General features: G+C 47.3%; 1 pseudogene across 1 annotated transcript; it reads right to left on the bottom strand.

Moving 5' to 3' along the window:
- Nucleotides 1-225: 225 nt before the first annotated feature.
- LOC311594629 (small ribosomal subunit protein uS2-like) lies at nucleotides 226-1,138 on the bottom strand (annotated as a pseudogene). Its single transcript has one exon. The product of its transcript is annotated as a small ribosomal subunit protein uS2-like (transcript).
- Between the last annotated feature and the right edge of the window lie 6,374 nt (nucleotides 1,139-7,512).

The raw sequence follows: 7,512 nt of genomic DNA on the forward strand, positions 1-7,512 counted from the left end.
TCCAATGTGGAAGCAGTTTCACAATGTTTTTATAGCTGTACAGAAAAGAGACAGTCATGAATCAAAATAAGTTGAAATTGCATTGGTGGGAACAACAGAGGGGCGGGCACAGAGAGATGACGGAGGCTTTCTGTAGGCTAAAGATCTTCCCTGATGACAGCCTTGTGTTTTGGATTGGTAGCAGCTCATTTCCTGCTAAGTTAATAGATTCTTTTTTTTTTTTTTTTTTACCTTTTAGGGACTTTATTTTCCTTCCATTTCTCCCTTTGTGCAGGTGTCTGCAGAGCAGCTCAGGACCACTCAGTGGTAGCTCCAACCCACTCAGTGGCCTGTGCTGTGGGAGCTGCTGACCAGTCCTCAGTGGCTAGCTGGGCACTCTGGTCCTCAGTAGGGGACTGCCAGATGGTTACAGAAGGCACCTGCACACCCTCAGACCTCTGGCTGAGCAGCAGTGAACTCAGGAGCTGGCGCAGCCCAGTCGCCCTGGAATTCCTCCTTGGTCCCGGCCTTCTTGGCAGCAGCCTGCTCAATCTCTTCTGGGTCTCTGTAGAAGTAAAGATCAGGCATAACCTCCCATAGGTGCTCACAGGAGATAGTGTCATGCATGTGGAGTACTTCCTGGGCCAGCATCCACCACCTCAGACCCACTGATGAGCTCCCTTGTTGCCATGGGATAGCAATATCCACATAGCACAGAGGAGATTCCGCATTGCACAGAGCGATGGTGGGCAGGTTGATGTAAGATGCCTCCATGAGGGTCAGGCACCCCTAGAAGCCGTGGCTCCCAGAAGGCTGCTTGGATCTGGTTGGTGAAGTCCCAGGGGTGAAGTGGCCAGCAATGGGAGTGGCTCCAGTGAGTGGCAGCAGCAAACTTCAGCACAGCTCCCTGGCCACTGTTCCTGGAGGAGATGACGCTGACATCAGCAGGACTCTCAACAGCAACAATAGCCCGAGCTGCAAGTAACAGTTTCTCCCAGGTCCTCTTCAGATTTGTGCTGTAGACACCGTCACTCTTCCTTTTGCAGACGTATTGCTCCATCTGAAAGTCATAGTTGGTGCCACCTAAGTGGGTTCCTGCAGCAAGAAATTTGAGGACATCCTCCTCCTTCGTCTGCAGGACATCAAGGGCTCCGGGCATTGTGTGAGCTTCCATTTCAGTTACAGCAGGAATCAAGAACAGCGCTGTGTGGACACGTCCCTCGGCAGCTCGGAAAGGCAAGTTAATGGATTCTTAAAGATTTTCTTGGTTTGGTTTGGTTTTGGTTTGGTTTGTTTGTTTGTTGTTTTTTTGGGTTTTTTTTTTTCTAGACAAGATTTCTCTGTGTAGCCTTGGCTGTCCTGGCCTCACTCTGTAGACCAGGCTGGCCTCAAACTCACAGCAATCCACCTGCCTCTGCCTCCCTGAGCGCTGGAATTAAAGGCCTGTGCCACCACTCCTGGCTCTAAACAGTGTTTTGTTTTGAAATCCGTTGTCAGGTCTTAGTTCTCTCACAGAGGAGGGTGAGGAGATTATCCCAAGATAAAGTCTTAAACCTGCAACATTCCAATCTCTCCGAGGTACCCTAATCCTAGGCAGCCAATCCATCTCTGCAGATGCAGCTTCTCTTCAGAAGTTTTCCTCCACAAAATGGTGCTGCCCGCAGTGGGCTGAACCCTCCTACCATTACGCATGCCGTTGGGTTAGTCTGGCTCCGGCAAACCCCTAACGGAGACTCCCTTCTCTGTGATTTCTAGACTGGGTCATGCTGACAGTTCAAGCAATGTGGCGCTGGCACTCTCCAGCTTGCGTTTTCTTCGGCAGTGTCTTTTCTGAGGGCCTCTGGCCACGTGGCCACAACCACTTTTTATCCCTAGCTGGGTGCTCAGAGCTTCCTGTACGTGTCTGTCACTTCCGGTCTGCAGAGTCCCGTGGCCTCTCCTGAGTTGTCTCCTGTTATCATCATTTTTTATCTCCACGAGTGCCCTGTCTTTACAGATTTTCTTCAAAACTGGTCCCCAGTCAGTTTTTAGAGAGTGTTCTTGGAGTCCCTGGTTCAAAGTTAAGAACTGCAACTGGCTTGGTCACCCAGCTGATGCAGAAAACAACCAAAAACCAAAATTAGACAAAGCATGACTTGGTTTTAGAAATGAATTTTTTATTTTGTAAAAAAATTTTTATTACTCTGTGTGTGTGTGTGTGTGTGTGTGTGTGTGTGTGTGTGTGTGTGTGTGTGCGCATGCTTGGGGTCCCTGCAGAGTCCAGAAGGCACCAGATTCCCTGGAGCTGCCTAATACTGGTACTGTGAACTGAACTAGAGTCCTAGAACATTGAATACGCAATAAATAAATGAATAAATCTTAAAAACAAACAGGCAAAGAATAGCAAATGCTCTTAACCACTGAACCACTTCTCCAGCCCCCAAGAAATGGATTGTTTTTTAAAGATAGGGTGTTGTGTAGCTTGGGGCGAGTAAGCTCTCTATGTAATTGGACGTGACCTTGAACTCCTGACCTTCCCGCCTCTGCCTCCCGCATGCAGGGATGACAGACAGATGTCACCATGGCTGTTGCCTGAAAAACAGATTTTTAAAGCATGTTCTCTCCACCTTTATCTTTATAGCAATGTGCATTAAACCTGGGGTCTCGGGCAGGCAAGAAAGTACTCTGCCGCTGATCCACCCCATTGTAGTATACTGCCTTTTTGGCCCACCTTTCTTCACTTTTATTTGTTGTTAAAGCAATAAAACAAAGCTGTGAATATATTTGAATAGAAAAAAAAGCTTCACATGATGATCTCATTGAAGATGTTTATTTGAAAGAAAGAATTAAGGTAAGCTGAGGTAGAGAATGTATATAATATATAATATATATATTCCAGTGACCCCAGATAGCATCGTGTCTCCAAGCCATAAGGGATGGGATTACGAGCAAGGGACACCACACCTGGCCTTTTCACGTGGGTTCTGGAAGTGTCAGCTCAGGTCCTCGTGCTACTGACAGAGTCAGCACCTCAGCCCTCAGTTGAATTCTTTTTGTCTCAAGTGCCCAGTCTTCATGACAACATAAAATGTAGTCACTTCTGGACAAATCCAATCACTTTGAGTTAAATAACCAATTAGCTCAGTATGTCACCCGAGTGAGCACGTGCCCCTCCCTTGGGCAGCCTCCAAAACCCGGGACACTTTATCGTTGTCACCTTGGCAAACACCATCTCACATGCCACCACATTTTGCTCACCAGCTGCATCCCTGGTGAGCTTCTGGTGTTGGGGGACATTGATCTCTTTCCTGATATGTCTCTTATCATTGAGTCGGCCAAAGTCAATGGACAGCTTCTGCAGTTGAGTCCAGAAGCCCTACTCCACACCAACCGCCATGCCATGATCTAGCAAGCCAGCTACATATGGCCTTTCCAGAAAAGGAAGGTTGCAAAGAGCACATTATAACCTCCCTTTGGCCAGAAAATGGACACACCCACCCTCCCAGATACATTATTCTCAGTGGTGCATGCTTAGGTAAACTTTGGGGTCCGCGTCCTAAGACTGAGAAGAAGGCTCAGTCGGTGAAGTGCCTGTTTTGCTAACATGAGGACCTGAGCTTGGTTCGCCAAAACCTGTTTGGGTGGGGAGGAGGGGGAGGCAGGCAAGAAGGCATGAGTCTGTGATCCCAGGGCTGGGGGAAGTGAAGGCAGGTGGATCTCTGGGGACTGCTGCCCAGTCCAAACCAATGAGGGTCCCTGTCTTTCACAGGAAAACAGAAAAGAAGGCTCAACGTAGAGTCTTGACCTCCATATGCACTTGCAGACACAACACAGTAAGAGAGGAGGGAAGGAGAGAGAGAGGGGGGGGGAGAGAGAGAGGTCCTGTAGAAAAAGAAGACAAAGAGAGGAAGAGGAAAAGAAGAGGGAAGGAGCCATAAGGGAAAATGGCCCTTTCTTTAGATGCTTATGATGTACCTCAGGACTGTCCAAGTACAAAGAGGGTCCCAAAGACGCAACCAGTCAGACGAGAAAGCAAAGACCATGAGCAAAGGACAAGAGCAAAGCTAAGGGAGTAAAGCCAAGGTCAACAGTGACAAAGGGGACATGGGAGGATTCCCCAGAGCCAAACACTGCAACAGGAAGGAGAGCACAGAGCTTGGGTCTCTGGGTTGGGGAGGGGGTCCTGGGATGGCACACAAAATAAGAATTGAGCCCATCTCATGGTTCCACAATCTCTAAGGGAAATAAACTGAACGTGGAACAGAGGGCTTATAGCTGGAGCTGCACCAAACAAGGTGAACAAATCGCATCAAACCACAGACAGGTGAGTCTCTCCAAAGGAAGCTTTCAAAGGTCCAAAAAGAAAAAAAAAAGAAAACTGAGGACAAAATTCTCACCTAGACCAGAGCAGAGTCTGAGTCTGGGAAACTCGAGCCCAAATCAATAAAGCTTGAGCACTTGGTCTTGCAAGATGTAAAACTGCACGCCGGGTTGATCCTGAAATTTGATACCTTGAGCTTTCATCCTCTTGGCTTGGCCAAATTCTCGGAGGTGTCGGGGAGGCTGCCTGCTGGTAACAGCACGTGTATAGAGGTGTGATGCTGGCTCCATTTTTAATTGTAAAACAACTTCACCTGCTCTAGAACGCGCTGGACTCCTTCCACGGGGTTCATATCTCCTTCTGTCTTCTTTTCAAAACGCATTTTCAAACTTCGTGTTCCATTCTGGAAAAATCTACCATAATGTAACAACAGATTTTTTAAAGCTTAAATGTGTGTGAACCACGATGCCAGCGCCCACAAATCTAACGTGGTCCTTACCTTTTACTGACAATTGTGAATTTTAACTAAGTGTATCAATGCATAATTAAGATCCAAAATGTAGATGGTATTTTTGGTCCTGTTTGCCATGTGTGAGAAATGCCAACGCTGAGGGAAGCCAGCCTTCCTAACAGTAACAACTTCAAGTTCCACAAAGCAAATGCATCAAGGCTACAGCTCCATAGGTATGGAGAGAGCTCATTCAAACTGTTGACAGAAATTGGAAACAAGCTTCACAGCCATCGAGAGAGAAGAAACTCAAAGGCATCACTGTATATCCGTGCAATGAAATGTCTACTTCACTCAAATGACAGGAAAGTCAGGACAATTGCTCCGCAGCTGAGAGCAGGACCTGAGATTGAATCCCCAGCTCCCATGTAAAAAGCCAGGTATACACACACACACAGAGAGAGAGAGAGAGAGAGAGAGAGAGAGAGAGAGAGACCCCTGTAAGCTTGGTGCTACAAGGAGCACTAGGACTTGCTGGCTGCCGACCTAGCTCTGGGTCAAGTGAGAGACCCTGTCTCAGGGAACAAACATAGAGAGTGACAGAATAGGACACCTGACATCCTCCTTCAGCCTCCGCACATGCTCTCACCCATGCACACTTCTGCACATGCATTGCACATGCACTGCATATGTGCAACACACACACACACACACACACACACACACACACGAAAGAAACCTCAACCCAACAAAATAGCTTGTAGATATTAACAAAGGGAAAATGTCCAAGACATAGCTAGAGCAACAGTTACAAGAATATGCCCTTTGGGTAAAAATATGCCTGTGTGTGTGTGTGTGTGTGTGTGTGTGTGTGTGTGTGTGTGTGTCTCTGTAAACACAGGCTATGTGTCTGTACATAGTCATGTCTTCGTGTGATAGGAAGGCTCCCTAGAGAAGGGGAACCAGTGGAATGCATGCATACTATAAAGGGGAATCCATTCAACTGCTTGCGCAGTAGGGCCACAGAACCCAACAACAGTTACCTGAAAGTTGAAGAGGCTGAGAACCCTGTGGCTGCTCACCACACAGGCTGGTGGCTGGCAGCCCCAATATGGTACTGATGAGCTGGGAGATTCCTGGTGTCCCAGGCTAGAACCTGATGTCGGCTAAAGATGGCAGCCATGGCAGTGGCAGCATCAGAAACCGGAATGGACACCGTCACCAGCAAGAAGTGGTGATGGGCAGGCGAGCAACCCGCTTCTCCCTGAGCCTCTCCGTAGGCTTCAGGCTACTGCTCATCCACTCTCGGTCCTTCTCACTTTGCTTGCTTCTTCCTGGAAGCAAGCTCACGGGCCTTCCCAGAGACTCATCTTAGTCAGAATCAAACATGAGCAAGTTGACCATCAAGACTGAACATCTGAAGGTGGTGGTGGTGCACGCCTTCAATCCCAGAACTCAGGAGGTGGAGGAGACAGGTGGATCTCTATGCGTTGAAGCCAGCCTGGTCTACGTAGAGAGTTCCAGGACAACCAGGACTACATAGTGAGACCCTGTTTCAAATAAAAAAGAAAAGATGAAGATAGTTATCCATTATACACACATACTCAGACATGCAAAAATATAAAAAAAATGGGGGGGATTAAAATAACACAACTTGAATATCAATGAATTCTAAAGCAAGGGCTGGGGAAGCTTTTCATGTGAAGGGTCAAGTACCAAATTGTTTTGTAGGTCATGGTCTATTTGACCCTGTTTCTCACGGATACTGCAACGCCGAGTGGTTCTTGGTGGCGTACCCTCAGCAGGAGAAAATGGGCATCGGTGATGTGCCAGCATTCATGACCGGATGCTAAAGGGCCATCATCTGACAGCAGCTGCCAACTTTCTATGTCATCTTTGTCCAGGAAGAGCCATGATGGTCACACAGAGGACACCGCTGTGAGCCAGCGTGACAAGAAGCTTGTGTCGCCTCTGCTCAGATTCTGTTGGCTGGACCTGTCACTTGGGCACTCCTAGCCAAACAAGAGGCCACAAAAACCTGCCACAGACACTTCTTGATGTCAGATGCTTGTGGGCAGGGAGCTTCCTGTGGCAAAAGTCTTCTTCTGCTTTGTTCTCTGCTATGTCACCAACATCTAGGACAAGGGGTAAGGGTTTTTCAAAAATGCCAAAAAATAAATCTTTTATTGCATTTATTTATGTGTGTGCACACACGTGCACACGCATGTGTGTGCCACAGCATGTGTGAAGCTCAAAGGACACCTTCAAGAGTCAGTCCTCTCCTTCACCATGTGGATTCCGGGACTTGAGCTCAGGTGGTCAGACTGGGTGACAAGCACCTTAACCCACTGTGGCCATCTCAACAGCCCCAATACTAAGTATTTCAGCTTTTCTGGTCACGTCTGTGGCAACTTTCAGTGTTGCCACTGTAGAGTGGAAGTGTGTAAGCAGTTGTACATGGCTGTTTTAATAAAACTTTATTTCTATAAATAGGTAGACAGGTCCTCGTATATTGACTCTTTTCTAGAACAATTCCTTCTACAGCTTTTGGTGCCCCTCCCCACTCCACCCCACCCCCCAAAAAAACTGTTTGCTAGTTGAATGACAGAGAATCAAAAATACTCCCACAAGTGTGTCTTGATAAATAATAAATACTGCATAGTAAGGTTTCTCAAAGCGCCTAGCGCCTCATAAACGCCATAAATGCTGGCACTCATTGTTTAGAAATATAAAATAAAAATAAAATACATTCCTCAAGGTGAGACATACAGGAGATAGATATTTC

Source organism: Acomys minous (assembly GCF_964271855.1).
Source record: "Acomys minous genome assembly, chromosome: 3".
NCBI lineage: Eukaryota > Metazoa > Chordata > Mammalia > Rodentia > Muridae > Acomys > Acomys minous.